The sequence below is a fragment of the Thalassophryne amazonica genome, chromosome 1 (genome assembly GCF_902500255.1).
Source record: "Thalassophryne amazonica chromosome 1, fThaAma1.1, whole genome shotgun sequence".
NCBI lineage: Eukaryota > Metazoa > Chordata > Actinopteri > Batrachoidiformes > Batrachoididae > Thalassophryne > Thalassophryne amazonica.
This window is the reverse complement of record NC_047103.1, coordinates 98,352,175-98,368,868: the sequence shown is the minus strand read 5'-3', so window position 1 is coordinate 98,368,868 and position 16,694 is coordinate 98,352,175. Positions and strand designations below refer to the sequence as shown.

The 16,694-nt window shown below is 38.9% G+C and overlaps 1 protein-coding gene and 1 long non-coding RNA gene across 2 annotated transcripts in view; one reads left to right on the top strand and one right to left on the bottom strand.

Annotated features, from left to right (window-relative positions):
• vstm2a (V-set and transmembrane domain containing 2A) overlaps window positions 1–16,694 on the bottom strand; it is a 644,019-nt gene that overhangs the window by 444,782 nt on the left and 182,543 nt on the right. The gene's annotated exons all lie outside the window — the stretch shown is intronic.
• LOC117512770 lies at window positions 1,971–14,874 on the top strand. Its single transcript, XR_004561381.1, has 3 exons — window positions 1,971–1,981; window positions 13,252–13,254; window positions 14,673–14,874. It is a non-coding gene; the product is annotated as an uncharacterized LOC117512770 (long non-coding RNA).

Genomic DNA, 16,694 nt, shown 5'->3' with positions numbered 1-16,694 from the left:
GCATAAAAATTCAAAAAGAAAAAATAATATAGCACCTTCAACTGCACCACAGACTAAAACAGTTAAATGTGGTCTATTAAACATTAGGTCTCTCTCTTCTAAGTCCCTGTTGGTAAATGATATAATAATTGATCAACATATTGATTTATTCTGCCTAACAGAAACCTGGTTACAGCAGGATGAATATGTTAGTTTAAATGAGTCAACACCCCCGAGTCACACTAACTGTCAGAATGCTCGTAGCACGGGCCGAGGTGGAGGATTAGCAGCAATCTTCCATTCCAGCTTATTAATTAATCCAAAACCCAGACAGAGCTTTAATTCATTTGAAAGCTTGTCTCTTAGTCTTGTCCATCCAAATTGGAAGTCCCAAAAACCAGTTTTATTTGTTATTATCTATCGTCCACCTGGTCGTTACTGTGAGTTTCTCTGTGAATTTTCAGACCTTTTGTCTGACTTAGTGCTTAGCTCAGATAAGATAATTATAGTGGGCGATTTTAACATCCACACAGATGCTGAGAATGACAGCCTCAACACTGCATTTAATCTATTATTAGACTCTATTGGCTTTGCTCAAAAAATAAATGAGTCCACCCACCACTTTAATCATATCTTAGATCTTGTTCTGACTTATGGTATGGAAATAGAAGACTTAACAGTATTCCCTGAAAACTCCCTTCTGTCTGATCATTTCTTAATAACATTTACATTTACTCTGATGGACTACCCAGCAGTGGGGAATAAGTTTCATTACACTAGAAGTCTTTCAGAAAGCGCTGTAACTAGGTTTAAGGATATGATTCCTTCTTTATGTTCTCTAATGCCATATACCAACACAGTGCAGAGTAGCTACCTAAACTCTGTAAGGGAGATAGAGTATCTCGTCAATAGTTTTACATCCTCATTGAAGACAACTTTGGATGCTGTAGCTCCTCTGAAAAAGAGAGCTTTAAATCAGAAGTGTCTGACTCCGTGGTATAACTCACAAACTCGTAGCTTAAAGCAGATAACCCGTAAGTTGGAGAGGAAATGGCGTCTCACTAATTTAGAAGATCTTCATTTAGCCTGGAAAAAGAGTCTGTTGCTCTATAAAAAAGCCCTCCGTAAAGCTAGGACATCTTTCTACTCATCACTAATTGAAGAAAATAAGAACAACCCCAGGTTTCTTTTCAGCACTGTAGCCAGGCTGACAAAGAGTCAGAGCTCTATTGAGCTGAGTATTCCATTAACTTTAACTAGTAATGACTTCATGACTTTCTTTGCTAACAAAATTTTAACTATTAGAGAAAAAATTACTCATAACCATCCCAAAGACGTATCGTTATCTTTGGCTGCTTTCAGTGATGCCGGTATTTGGTTAGACTCTTTCTCTCCGATTGTTCTGTCTGAGTTATTCTCATTAGTTACTTCATCCAAACCATCAACATGTTTATTAGACCCCATTCCTACCAGGCTGCTCAAGGAAGCCCTACCATTATTTAATGCTTCGATCTTAAATATGATCAATCTATCTTTGTTAGTTGGCTATGTACCACAAGCTTTTAAGGTGGCAGTAATTAAACCATTACTTAAAAAGCCAGCTATCTTAGCTAATTATAGGCCAATCTCCAACCTTCCTTTTCTCTCAAAAATTCTTGAAAGGGTAGTTGTAAAACAGCTAACTGATCATCTGCAGAGGAATGGTCTATTTGAAGAGTTTCAGTCAGGTTTTAGAATTCATCATAGTACAGAAACAGCATTAGTGAAGGTTACAAATGATCTTCTTATGGCCTCGGACAGTGGACTCATCTCTGTGCTTGTTCTGTTAGACCTCAGTGCTGCTTTTGATACTGTTGACCATAAAATTTTATTACAGAGATTAGAGCATGCCATAGGTATTAAAGGCACTGCGCTGCGGTGGTTTGAATCATATTTGTCTAATAGATTACAATTTGTTCATGTAAATGGGGAATCTTCTTCACAGACTAAAGTTAATTATGGAGTTCCACAAGGTTCTGTGCTAGGACCAATTTTATTCACTTTATACATGCTTCCCTTAGGCAGTATTATTAGACGGTATTGCTTAAATTTTCATTGTTACGCAGATGATACCCAGCTTTATCTATCCATGAAGCCAGAGGACACACACCAATTAGCTAAACTGCAGGATTGTCTTACAGACATAAAGACATGGATGACCTCTAATTTCCTGCTTTTAAACTCAGATAAAACTGAAGTTATTGTACTTGGCCCCACAAATCTTAGAAACATGGTGTCTAACCAGATCCTTACTCTGGATGGCATTACCCTGACCTCTAGTAATACTGTGAGAAATCTTGGAGTCATTTTTGATCAGGATATGTCATTCAAAGCGCATATTAAACAAATATGTAGGACTGCTTTTTTGCATTTACGCAATATCTCTAAAATCAGAAAGGTCTTGTCTCAGAGTGATGCTGAAAACTAATTCATGCATTTATTTCCTCTAGGCTGGACTATTGTAATTCATTATTATCAGGTTGTCCTAAAAGTTCCCTAAAAAGCCTTCAGTTAATTCAAAATGCTGCAGCTAGAGTACTGACGGGGACTAGAAGGAGAGAGCATATCTCACCCATATTGGCCTCTCTTCATTGGCTTCCTGTTAATTCTAGAATAGAATTTAAAATTCTTCTTCTTACTTATAAGGTTTTGAATAATCAGGTCCCATCTTATCTTAGGGACCTCGTAGTACCATATCACCCCAATAGAGCGCTTCGCTCTCAGACTGCAGGCTTACTTGTAGTTCCTAGGGTTTGTAAGAGTAGAATGGGAGGCAGAGCCTTCAGCTTTCAGGCTCCTCTCCTGTGGAACCAGCTCCCAATTCAGATCAGGGAGACAGACACCCTCTCTACTTTTAAGATTAGGCTTAAAACTTTCCTTTTTGCTAAAGCTTATAGTTAGGGCTGGATCAGGTGACCCTGAACCATCCCTTAGTTATGCTGCTATAGACGTAGACTGCTGGGGGGTTCCCATGATGCACTGTTTCTTTCTCTTTTTGCTCTGTATGCACCACTCTGCATTTAATCATTAGTGATCGATCTCTGCTCCCCTCCACAGCATGTCTTTTTCCTGGTTCTCTCCCTCAGCCCCAACCAGTCCCAGCAGAAGACTGCCCCTCCCTGAGCCTGGTTCTGCTGGAGGTTTCTTCCTGTTAAAAGGGAGTTTTTCCTTCCCACTGTAGCCAAGTGCTTGCTCACAGGGGGTCGTTTTGACCGTTGGGGTTTTACATAATTATTGTATGGCCTTGCCTTACAATATAAAGCGCCTTGGGGCAACTGTTTGTTGTGATTTGGCGCTATATAAAAAAATTGATTGATTGATTGATTAGATGGCAGTAGAGACCTTGAAAACTTGCCAAAACAAAATTCCAGATAATCCGTGTCTGCTACATTTAACATGCATGGAATTTAATAAACACAGACACAATAACAATGTCTATAAACCCAGAGAATATATTCATGAGAGTTTTAGGCACTAGAGTTTAATGCTGTTGTCTGTAGAGCCTTATCAGAGTGTTTCAAATGCATTTCTCATGTCGTGAACGTACTATTACCCTATCCTACCCATAATGCACTGCTGGGCATAGCATATATCCACACTAAAACTTTAAAAATTAACGCATTACCTTAAAACTAAACTAACTAAAATGTATAGCTGATATTTTCACTTCATAAAACTTCAGACATGGCATTAATTTCAATAACTTGTCTGACATTAGTTTGGTTAAAAGTTGAACCATACGTTAAAAATGTATGCTGCTGGATGACTTGGGTGATATTCCCCGCGTTTCAGTATGGGGTTAAGAGAAATGAGTTTGTTTGTTTTTTCTCCCCCTCTAGGACCACTTCTCCTTTGCTTGCAGAGGATAGAGTGGTTTCTTCTTAAAGCAGGTCTTCTCTGTTTTGCAGAGGGTAGAACTACACATCAGCTACAAAACATTTAACAGGTTGGTGCTCAACTAAATTTTAAGTTTTATAAATATTTGTAGCTGTTCAGATTTATTTACCACGTTATTGGTCTAAAAATTATCAGACAAAAAATTTATTGCAAGATAATTAGTCCGATAATGGTTTTTAAAGTTATCTAAAAAGATAATCCAATAATGAAAACATTATCCTTGATAATTATCGGTTATCAGATTATTGGAACTGTGCCCACCACTGGGTAGAATGTATTTGCATCATAATATATGTATATTACATATATTATTACATATATATATATATATATATATATATATATATATATATATATATATATATATACATACATATATATATATATACACATATATATATATATATATATATACACATATATATATATATATATATATATATATATATATATATATATATATATATATATTTGTGTGCGGATTTAACGTCTGCTTTGCGTATGTGCTCTCTACTTCATCGCTGCACTCGGGATGCAAACGTATGATCTCTTGGACTCTCTCTAACCACAAAACCCATGGGCTCTGGCATTTGTGTGCAGAGTGTCTTTTGGAGTTGGGGAGTGAGATTTACTGAATACCATATGCACAGCAACTCCTGCTGGCCTCCATCACACAGACAGTTCCTTGAATAATGATGTCTCATGCACAAAAATCAAACTACTGTGACTGGGACCACAGAACATGCTGTTTGACCCACATTTCTTCTGTAGTAATATGAACACTCAAATGACAGGTTGTTTTAAAGGTAAGTTTAATCACCATTTGAACAACAAGACTGCTGAAAACAGAAAAAAACAATCTCATTATATTTTCAAATCTGTAATTACATTATTTTGCTATCTGTGAATGTGACATTGACAAATGTCCACAAGGCAACAATGCATCATCAATATGTTTTGCTTCTTTTCAACTTTTTCTTACTTCTCATATTATCATTCCATTTTAAGTAATAAATTGCACATTTTAGTTGAAATACAGAGCATAATTCAGTGAGATAAGGAGTTGGACTGCTAATATGTAGACCTGGGTTCAATACCTGCGCACACTATGTGTTTGTCTCATTGCACAAGACACGCCACCTTCATTCCAGCCCAGCCACATGTAAATGGGCACAAAACTTGGTTGGAGATATCCAGGGATAAGCACTGGCACAAGTGGGCCTGTATAGGTCTAAACTCTTCTTCTTCTTTTCATATGCTTTGTGAGTTTTCCATTTGGGTGTGTCTTGAATTTAGTGCTGAAAGTGGCATGGTTGGAAACTATGTTTTGCATAGATTTTTACCATGCTACGTAGTATTTTTGTGCCATTAAATAAATGTGAATTTGATCATTTTCTTGACATTTGCAAGTTTTATTTGGTGAAAAATGTCACATTTTTTGGAGAGTGGCATGACTATGAGGGTATTCTGTCAACCCTCTTTACACAACTTTCTTCCTCAAAGATTCAGTTGAAGCCTGTCATCTGTCTTTTGGAAAATATTGGGGGGTCTCTACGGTGCATGCTCAAAAAATGTGGCCATATAGGAGCAGGTCTCAATCTTTACTCCGAGCTCACCATAGAACAGGCACAATGCCAAAGCTCACCCAATCTAAGAATTCCTGGACAGATAAATTGACTCATTTCTATAAACCAGTTTTCATTTTGGTCTAATGTCATGTAATCACCAATATATACCCCAATGCACTCTGGGTGATTGATACCTCTATCTTCAAGCAGATGTCAACAATTCCATTTGACTGACAGATAGAAATGACTTTCTTTACTCACTCAAAGTGCTTTCTGGCTCCTTCAACCTGAGGATATTGAATCAGTACTTCACACTGCCCTAACTCTCTCTCTCTCACACACACACACACACACACACACACACACACACACACACACACACACACACACACACACACACACACACACACACACACACACACACACACACACACACACGCACACACACCCTTTTAGGTGTAAAGACTTTCTTCTTTTTTCCATTCAAATTCAAAACCACACTTCAGAGTGTCATGACCTGACACTGACACCACCTTGTCATCTGAATGTCTACATGAGATTATTCATTTTTTGCATATCAGCTATGACACATTAAGTTATGGCTCTGAATGAAAAGCATCTGAAAGACATTATTGAAGTTATAGTGAGAATATAGTGATATTATAGCATTAGAAGCAATAATTGCCTCAGTTTTGGACAGAGGTATCATTGCAACAGACTGGAATTTGTTCCTCTCTGCAGTGGAAAGGGTGATTGCCTGGATTGCAACAACAGCAGGGTTATTCAGCTTCACAGCATATTTGTCAGTGTTAAATTTTCAGTCACATTTAATCATGTGTATAATTTCAGAGGCACAACCTTATAATTAATTAACATCAATAATAAATATAACATCCCTCTGGGAGTATGCCAAAGTAGCTATATATATATATATATATATATATATATATATATATATATATATATATATATATACTTTGGCGAGCAGCTGGAACCAGTTGCATCACATTGTGCTGCTGATGTGGACAAAAATAAAATAAAACCAGCTGTATACTTAGTGAACATCACTGGGTTGATATAAATAATAAATAAAAGGGGACACAACACAGAACCCTGTGGTTAAATAAACCTGGTTACATAAAAAATAAATACCATTTACTGGATTTGAACCTGCAGTTTGCAAACTAGATGGAAACTTTGCCACTGCGCAACAATCACTGTCTTATAACAGGAGTGTAAAATGGCTAAAATCAGTAAGGAGATAAACATATTTTAAAAAAAGAAAAAAGCACCGTAATAACCGACAAAATGGCATTACTGTTATCACTGTACTAAATTTATTCACAAAAGATTATTTTCTTCCGACCCTATCGCATGGGAAAGTAATAAGCGGAAGATCCACTGATATTCTTTCCCTGATTAAGGTATGAATGCCATCTATTAGTCTTCAGAAGTACTTCTAAAGCTGCTGTTAGTGTTGTACTGAGGCCACTTATGATGCAAAGGCATGCCACTCTTTGAAGATGTATCAGCATAACCCTCGCAGCTCCATGCTCCACTCTGGTTCAATTTCAATTTATTAATCTCATGACAGAGTCACCCCAAGGCGCTTCACATAACAACACAAAGTAATTTAAGATCAAAATTAAAATCAAGAAGGGCACAATAAAAAGATAAAACACAGTAGAATAAAAAGAAATTACAAGGCAAACATAAAAATAAATTAGATTAATGATAAGACAGTCTAAAAAAGTGGGTCTTCAGTCTTGATTTAAAAGTCTCCACCATGTCAGACTGCCTAATAACTGCAGGTAGATCATTCCAAAGAGTTGGACTATGGTAGGAGAAGGCTCTATACCCCAAAGACTTTTTGTTCACCCTCGGAACACACAGAAGCCCTGCGCCCTGCGAATGCAAGGGCCGCGCAGGTATGTAGGGCTTAACCAAGTCCGCCAGGTGAGAAGGTGCCAGTCCATGAACAATTTTATAAACCAGCAACAGGACTTTAAAATCCAATTTGGCAGAAACCGGAAGCCAATGAAGGGACGTCAGAATGGGTGTAATGTGCTCAAACTTTCTACTTTGTGTCAAAAGTTTGGCAGCAGCATTCTGCACTAATTGAAGACCCCGAATGCTAGACTGCGGCAGACCAGAAAATAAAGCATTACAATAATCCAGTCTGGAAGAAATAAATGCATGTATCAAAGTCTCACCATCAGCCATAGACAGGATGGGACAAATCCTCACTATGTTTTGCAGATGGAAGAAGGCAGTCCTTGTAATGTCTCTAATGTGGGGGCCAAAGGACAACGTAGGATCAAAAAGTACCCCAAGATTCCTCATTTTGTCCATATGATGCACAACACGTGAACCCAAATTAAACGCCAGCTGGTCAAATTGATGCCGATGTCTGGCTGGACCAGAACAATCATTTCACTCTTACCAGAATTCAAGAGTAGGAAGTTACTAGACAGCCAACTTCTCACAGATACAAGGCAATCTTCTAGGGATTTTATATGGGTAAGATTACCAGCAGTTATAGCCATGTACAATTGAGTATCACCAGCATAGCAATGAAAGGCAATCCCATAATGCTGCAGAATATGGCCAAGGGGTGCTATATAAAGTGAGAAAAGCAAGGGGCCTAACACAGACCCCTGTGGAACTCCAAATTTCATTTCACCAAGGCCAGGACTAGTGTTATTATACACAACACAATGAGAATGACTGAACAGGTATGACGTCAACCAAGCAAGAACCTTCCAGTAATCCCAAAGTAATTTTCCAGCCTATCAAGTAAAACACGATGATCCATAGTATCAAACACAGCACTAAGATCTAAAAGCACTAAAACCATTGTGGTGTCCGAATCCATTGCACGCAGAAAATCATTCATCACTCTAATAAGTGCTGTCTCTGTACAGTGATGTTTTCTAAAAGCAGACTACAGTGGCTCAGTAAGCTGGTCCACAAGCTGCCGTGAAACCACTTTTTCCAGATTTTTAGAGCAGAATGACAGGTTTTGTATCGGCCTATAATTATTCAATATGCCAGGGTCAAGACCAGATTTCTTAAGCAATGGTTTAATCACTGCAGATTTAAAACACCTAGGAACAAAACCAGAGGTTATTGAAAGATTAACAATTTCCAGCACAGTCGGCCCAAGAACGGGCCATAGGTCCTTAAACAATTTTGTTGGTATAGGATCAAATACATAGTTTGTGCTTTTTGTAGACATCATGAGCTTCGCCAGCGTGTCTAGTGAAATAGTATCAAATTCTGTAAATGTAGGTGTCACCTCATTAATAACGCCCACCTCCACAGCAGGGTGCAATGATTGATTTCTTTTTATTCACCTCTTTTTGCTCTGTATGCACCACTCTGCTTTTAATCATTGGTGATTGATCTCTGCTCTTCCACAGCATGCCTTTTTCCTGATTTCCAGTTAAGTTTGTTATCTAAATAGACGCCGTGGAACTCAACTGACTCAGATAGTCTTAGTTCGATACCACCAAATTTTGGGAGAACTAGACCAAATGTGGTTCTCATATTTGTGCAAAGGACCACAGCTGTTTTGTGTGTATTCACAAACAACCTGTTGAAAAGATACCATTTCTCTACTGTCCTGAGATCATTCTGCATGGGGTCCTTAACAGTATTCAAACAGAATCCCTCAGTAAAGATGGCTACATCATCTGCATACCCTTGGGTGTACAGTCTGAGATTATTTAACTGAGTGAGAAGGCTTTCCACAAGTTACCAGCAAAGAGGATAGATAACCCTTCCTTCACTATTCCAGTTAACATTTACTTTAACTGCGATTGTATTTAAAGATGTTAGTTCTGGCAATGCTGTGTATCTTACTCTTTTTGTAAGTGCTATTCACCTTATTCAGGAAATCAGGGTGGGCAGCTCCATTTTGTCAAGCAACTTCTGGTTTTCCACTGCGTCTTATGATTAGCTATGTCATCATCATCAATTTTATTTATATAGTGCCAAATCACAACAAACAGTTGCCCCAAGGCGCTTTATATTGTAAGGCAAGGCCATACAATAATTACGTAAAAACCCCAACGGTCAAAACGACCCCCTGTGAGCAAGCACTTGGCGACAGTGGGAAGGAAAAAGTCCCTTTTAACAGGAAGAAACCTCCAGCAGAACCAGGCTCAGGCTATGTGGGAACACAGTACGCTAGAACTGTCCAAACATAAGCAGTATTAATTGTTCAGTTTGTGGGTGTCACAACAACTGGAAGAAGAGGAAACTATCGCTTTCAGAACGATGTTTTGAACATGGAAAGGAGAGATCTGAGTGCTGTGGACCAGCATTTAAATTGTTCCCTCCTCCATTGAAAGATGAGGATCTCCGGTGCTGGCTAAAGACGCTGAATTTGATATGTCTGTTCTTTTTATTTTATGGAGAAAAAACCCACACCATTGGAGCTTTACCCAGAGAAATGATTGGACTATAACGCTCCACTGAAGAAGCTATTGTGGATGCTAGTGAGACAAATGGGTAAGCTGTGTTTATAGCATTACCTGCTATCTGATTTACTAATTTTCTTGCGTTTGATACAACCAAACAATGCATGAAATAACACCATACTTATATTAACATTACGTAATCTTGGCATTACAGTGTGCTTTATACAAGCTTCAGTGGCACTGTGTGGGGCAAAGCTCATAGTTCCTCATCGCCAAACAGTCCACGTGAGTGACAGCCCAAAGTAGTTAAAAATAATCGAGGGCCACTTTTTCATGTCATCTTCCCACTCTGTTATGACGTGTGGGTGAGCCAGAGTCATTCCCTTTGAGCTTTTCAAAAAGGTTTTTGTTTCTACCCATGTAATATCTTCCATTGTTCTATATTGAAAACAGCGCTCACCGGAAGTCCAAAGACAAAACGGAAATGTCTCTGTTGTAAAAGTGGGCAGGACTGAATAAGGTGAATTGCTGCTCTGGGCTTCTCACTGCATGGATCATACAGCAGAGTACGCCCTGGGTAACCCAGGTCTATTATGCTAATGCAAAAAATCCAGGGATCCTGGATTAGGGCAATAGCTGTATGCATCATGCTGAGATGAGCACACAAAACAGCACTTGCCTCCATACAGTGATGCAAATTAATCTGGATAACACTGATAACTGTCCTCGCCATTTTGGCAAGACAATCATATAAGTTAAGCTATACCCTATTAACGGCTTTGCGGCTGACTTTGAAAGGCTTTCTCTTTCTTTTTCTTTCACTTTCTGTGTTTTTCTTTTTCTGCCACCCTGAGGAGGTGGCCAAACTATCCTCCAGGGAGAGTCATTCCACTCTTTCCACAATCAATGGAAATCATCCCCTCCAGAGGTGCTGTCAGGGTTAGCAAAATCTGAAGCAAAAGCCTCAGTCACAGCATTCCCAGCTCTAAGTTCCCCGCATGCGGGGCACAAGATGTTCCCATAGTATTACTGACAGGCCCAGCTCGGTTCCCTATTGGACAAGTCAGAGGCTCAGATGTATGACCACCAAGGGCACCTGCTCCCTACACACACCTAAAGCTGGGTCCCTGGTGATTGCAAAACCCTCATTTGGAATTCCAGCAATGCATTCAGGACTTGATGCACATTAGTGTAAATACACTGAATTTTGTTCTTGTACATGGTTTTGCTCTCATGAATATTGATTGAAATCTTGCCTCTTGCATTGGTGGTCTCTGACCACTCACTTTTTAGGTTTGCATTTACGCTGCCATGTTAGTGGAGCAACAATCTTGCCTATTACTGTCGCTACACATTAAACCCTCAACTATGACTGAACTTGGGTCTAGACTAGGGATGGGTATTTCAGGTATCGTTAAGAAATGATTCGATCCACCGACATCAACTTTCAAGTTTATATTTTCAAGTTTATATCAGTTTACATCAATAAGCTTTTTGCTTAACAATTCCCTTATCGGTCCTTCAGAGTGGCCGTTGTTTTGGGGGGTGTTTGTCAGGAACATGATGATTACTCTACATTGATTACAGACCCTGCAACGGGTCTGTAATCAACTTTTCTGCAGCGCAGCTTTGCTTTGAACCTTGAACCAATCGAAGCAGTTATTCGCAGATTGAAGCAGTGCTTCAATCTATTGCTTCATTGGTTAATTTTTTTCTTTCGCTTTATCTTAATTTTCCCCCGCTAAAACCCTAAAGAGCATATGTCTGTGAGTATTATTTACCTTTTTTTATGTTAAACCGACCTGTTATGGTCTTCTGAAACAGTTGACAGATGTATTTTATAACTTAAAAACAGGACCGATGCTAACACGTTAGCATGTCTATGGCATTTTCAATGTTAAAGTTAGCATTAAGCAGTTGCAGCTGTCAGCACATTTGTGTGCATTTGTTTTCTCTATAATAAGCATTTGTTGTCATAAAAGAGTCAAATGTATTACAAATTGTAATATTTTTTTAATTTATTTTTGTTTATATATTAATAATAATAGCAACCACAACAATAATAGTAATAATAACTAATCTAATGATTAGTTATTATATACAATTTTAGAGAGAAAAAAGAGACAAAAAGAACCTGAATAAAAACACAACAGAAAATATAAAACCAACTAACAATGAACGTACATAAATAAATAAATAAATAAATACATACAGAAATAAATGTTTCCTGTGAACGCCTAGTGACTCTTACATCTCCTTTTCATCCCTGTCTTATTTAAGTTTAATGACAGTTTGTTTCGGTCAAACCATATTTTCAATGTGTTCATTTCTTCAGTGATTTCCTCCAGAACTATCTGCCAAACTAGAAAACTGCTGCATCCTAGTAAGAGCAGAATACTACTGGAATTAATTTGAATAAGGAAAGTTGTTTTTTTTTTGTTTTTTTTCCTCACCTAAATGGATGCTGCACTCACTGCAGTTTATTGTCTACAATAGTCACAGATTACATTTCAGAGCTTCTAGAATTCAAACATTTTTGTGCAGGTGGTGTTGGGGGTAATTTTGGGTTTCAGCTTTTTTTGTTTGTCACCATTTTCATCCCTGAATATGTCAATCGTGTCACTTTTGTGCGGATTAAAGTTACTAACTGGGACTCCTGTCTTGTTGTGAGAAAGAAACAAGAATCGTCCTCTGTTCTGTTCACCAGCTCCAAATGCTTGGAATTAATAACTTCAAAGCGAAACACCTTTTTGTTTATTTTTATTTATGTCTAGAGATCAAGGATACAGTGACCAATTTCATATTTATTTACTTTAAGACTCAATGAAATACATAGAAAACCTGCAAAGCCTACTTTTAGTACAAAATTCACAAGAGGTATCAATAAGGGAATCGATAAGGAATTGGATCGATAAGCAGAATCAATAATGGCATCGATATCTTTAAAATCTTAATACCCATCCCTAGTCTAGACTACTTGATATTTTAGCTTCAAGTTTGGAGAATGCTCAGTCAGTGGACATTCTTGCGGATAGTTTGAATTCAGCGCTCAAGACTACACTTGATAAGATTGCGCCACCTCTGTTAAGGGCATGCCCTCCCAAAGCACAGTCGCCTTGGTTCAGTGGTTACTTGCGTGACCTCAGGCAGAAGGCTAGAGGTTTGGAACGGAAATGGCGTAGCTCCAAATTAGAGGTGTTCCACCTTGCATGGCATGATGCTATTGTAGATTATAGCATGCACTATTGACTACAAAGCAGGTCTATTATTCAGATTTGATCAATTAAAAACAAGCATAACTCAATGTTTTTGTTTGACATGGTAGCATTTCTCATCCACAGAAGTTAGTCACTCTCCCTTTTCAGCACAGTACTTCTTGCATTATTTCGACAAGAAAATCAAAGACATTAGGTTGAGGATACCTTAGCATGCCTTGGCCCAACCATTGCACCCGGCTATGGAGGTGGGTGCTACCACTGAGGTGTTACCTAGATTTACAAAATTTGATACCATTTCACTAGGTGTGCTGACGAAACTTGTGACATCTATAAAAAGCAAAACTGTTTAAGGACCTATGGCCCATTCTTGGGCGACTGTGCTGGAAATTGTTAATCTCTCACTAACATTTAGATCTGTTCCTAAATGTTTGCTTATGAAATCTAATCTTGACCCTAGTGTACTGAAAAATTATAGGCTGATATCAAATCTATCATTCTGCTCTAAAATTCTGGAAAAAGTGGTTTTGTGGCAGCTCGTGGACCACCTTACTGAGAATAATCTTTTTAAGCCATTGCAGTCTGCTTTTAGAAAATATCACTCCACAGAGACAGCACTCACTAAAGTAGTGAAAGACCTTCTGCGAGCAATGGACTCAGACACCACTACGGTGTTGGTGCTGTTAGATCTTAGGGTTGCATTTGACACCATGGATTTTACTCGATAGGCTGGAGAATCATTTTGGGATTACTGGAAGTGTCCTTGAGTGGTTGACGTCTTACTTGTCCGGTCATTCTCATTGTGTTTTATACAACAGCACTACCTCTAAGCTTAGTGACCTGATGTTTGGGGTTCCACAGGGGTCCGTCTTGGGCCCTCTGTTTTTTTTTTTTCCCTTCATGTGGCACCCCTTGGGAATACACTGCAGCCTTTTGGGATTCCCTTTCTTTGCTATGCTGATGATACTCAATTGTACATGCCGATAACTGCTGGTTATCTCATTCACATAAAATATTTAGAAGATTGTCTTGTATCATTGAGAAGTTGGATGTCTAGTAACGACCTACTTTTAAACTCTGATCAGACTAAAATGATGGTTCTTGGTCCAGTGAGGCATCTGCGTCAATTTGACCACCTAGCGCTTAGCTTAAGTTCATGTTTTATACATCATACGGACAAAGTGAGGAACCTTGGGATAATTTTTGATCCTACATTGTCTTTTGACCTCCTCATTAGAGACATTATGAAAACTGCTTTCTTCCATCTGTGAAATATAGCGAAGATTCATCACACTATGGCTGATACTGAGACTCTGATCTATTCATTTGTTTCATCTAGACTGGGCTATTGCAATGCTTTATTTTCTGGTTTACTGCAGTCCAGCATTAGGGGTCTTCAACTGGTTTAAAATGCTGCTGCCAGACTCTTGATATGAAGCAAAAAGTTTGGCCCTGTTTTGCAGATATTGGCATCCCTTCACTGGCTTCCTATCTCTGTGAGATCAGATTTTAAGGTTCTGTTACTGGCCTATAAAATTGTTCACAGACAGGCACCTCCCTACCTGGCTGACCTGGTTAAGCCCTATGTACCGGCTCGGGCCCTGCATTTGCAGGGTGCAGGGCTTCTCTGTGTTCTGAGGGTGAAATAAAAGTCTGCCGGTCACAGAGCTTTTTATTATCATGTGCCTGTGCCGTGGAATGATCTCCCAGCGCACATAAAGCAGTCAGTTACTGTGGAGACTTTTAAATCCAGACTAAAGACTCATTTGTTCTCCTTGTTCTACCAGTAATATATTGTTCATTATGTGTTTTTATTCTTGTACCTTTTTTATGGTTTTGCTTTTATTATGTTTATAATCTTTTAATTCATTTTGTTCTGTTTTCATCTGTGTTGTATTGTACGAAGCGTCTTGAGGCAATTTTATCATGAGTTGGCGCGATACAAATTAATAAATTTGAAATTTGATTTGAAATTCATCCCACTATAAAACTGGCAGTATTAAACAATGATGTAGCAATGTTCCAGTCAGGATAGAGCACCCTATAAACTCTTTATTTCATGGATGTTTTATGGTCCCAGATGAAGCACAGTTTGATTGACAGTGAACAATATTGGTATTTTATCTGTATGTATCTATAGCTATCTACAATAGTAATACTTCCTATTCTGAAGTATCTTTAAATATCCCTTCCAAATATAAGTGGGGAGGTCAAATAATACATGAGCAGGGAAGAAATTATAGATGAGAACTGAGAGAATTTACACAAAAAGGGGTCAGTCACTTCTTTATGGAGAATGAAAATGTTGTTTTCCACTGTTTCAGCTATGTATAAACGTGGGTAGGATGAAATGGGTGATAATGCTACAGCAGACTTGCTTTTCAGGGGTGGAGGTAAGCTCTCCAGGTCAGGATATCTTACCTGCTACCCAATCATAAGTGGGGAGGTCAAATAATACATGAGCAGGGAAGAAATTATAGATGAGAATTGAGAGAATTTACACAAAAAGGGGTCAGTCACTTGGAGAATGAAAATGTTTTTTTCCACTGTTTCAGATATGTATAAATGTAGGTAGGATGAAATGGGTGATAATGCTACAGCAGACTTGCTTTGCATGGGTGGGGGTAAAATATCCAGGTCAGGATATCTTTCCTCCTACCCAATCATAAATGGGGAGGTCAAATAATACATGAGCAGGGAAGAAATTGTTGATGTGAATTGAGAGAATTTACCCAAAAAGGCTGTCAGACACTTCAGAATGCAGGATGAAATGTGTGATAATACTGCAGCAGACTTGCTATGCAGGGGGTGGGGGGTAAGACAGCCTAGGAAACACCCCCCCCCCCCCCCCCCCCCCGGGGGTGGAAGATATCCTGGGGAGAATATATACTGTTACACCAGTACTAAGGGCCGGTCATTGAATTGCTACCAATAATTGTGTTAGTCAATTTGCTGCAGGCCGAGGCCCGCACCAAATGGATGCTGACTATAACTGGGTGTGAATTCAGAGTCTTCCATGTCCTCCACCTACCTGGCTATTTTGGTCCACGGCCTCCCAGGAAGCCATGAACAACTACCAGACATGCAAGTCAAGATAACTATTAGAAAAGCAGATTGTGGGAAATCATTAGTTTGTCTCACAGAGGTATCCATGCTGGTTGGAAACGGAACACTGCTCCTTGTGAGTTATACGAGGTCTGTCAATAAAGTATAGGTCCTTTTTATTTTTTTCAAAAACTATATGGATTTCATTCATATGTTTTTACGTCAGACATGCTTGAACCCTCGTGCGCATGCGTGAGTTTTTCCACGCCTGTCGGTGACGTCATTCGCCTGTGAGCACTCCTTGTGGGAGGAGTCATCCAGCCCCTTGTCGGAATTCCTTTGTCTGAGAAGTTGCTGAGAGACTGGCGCTTTGTTTGATCAAAATTTGTGGACACGGTTCGAAAAATTAAGCTGGATTTCAGTGAAAATTTTAACGGCTGATGAGAGATTTTGAGGTGATACTGTCGCTTTAAGGACTTCCCACGGTGCGAGACGTTGTGCAGCGCTCTCAGGCGGTGTCATCAGCC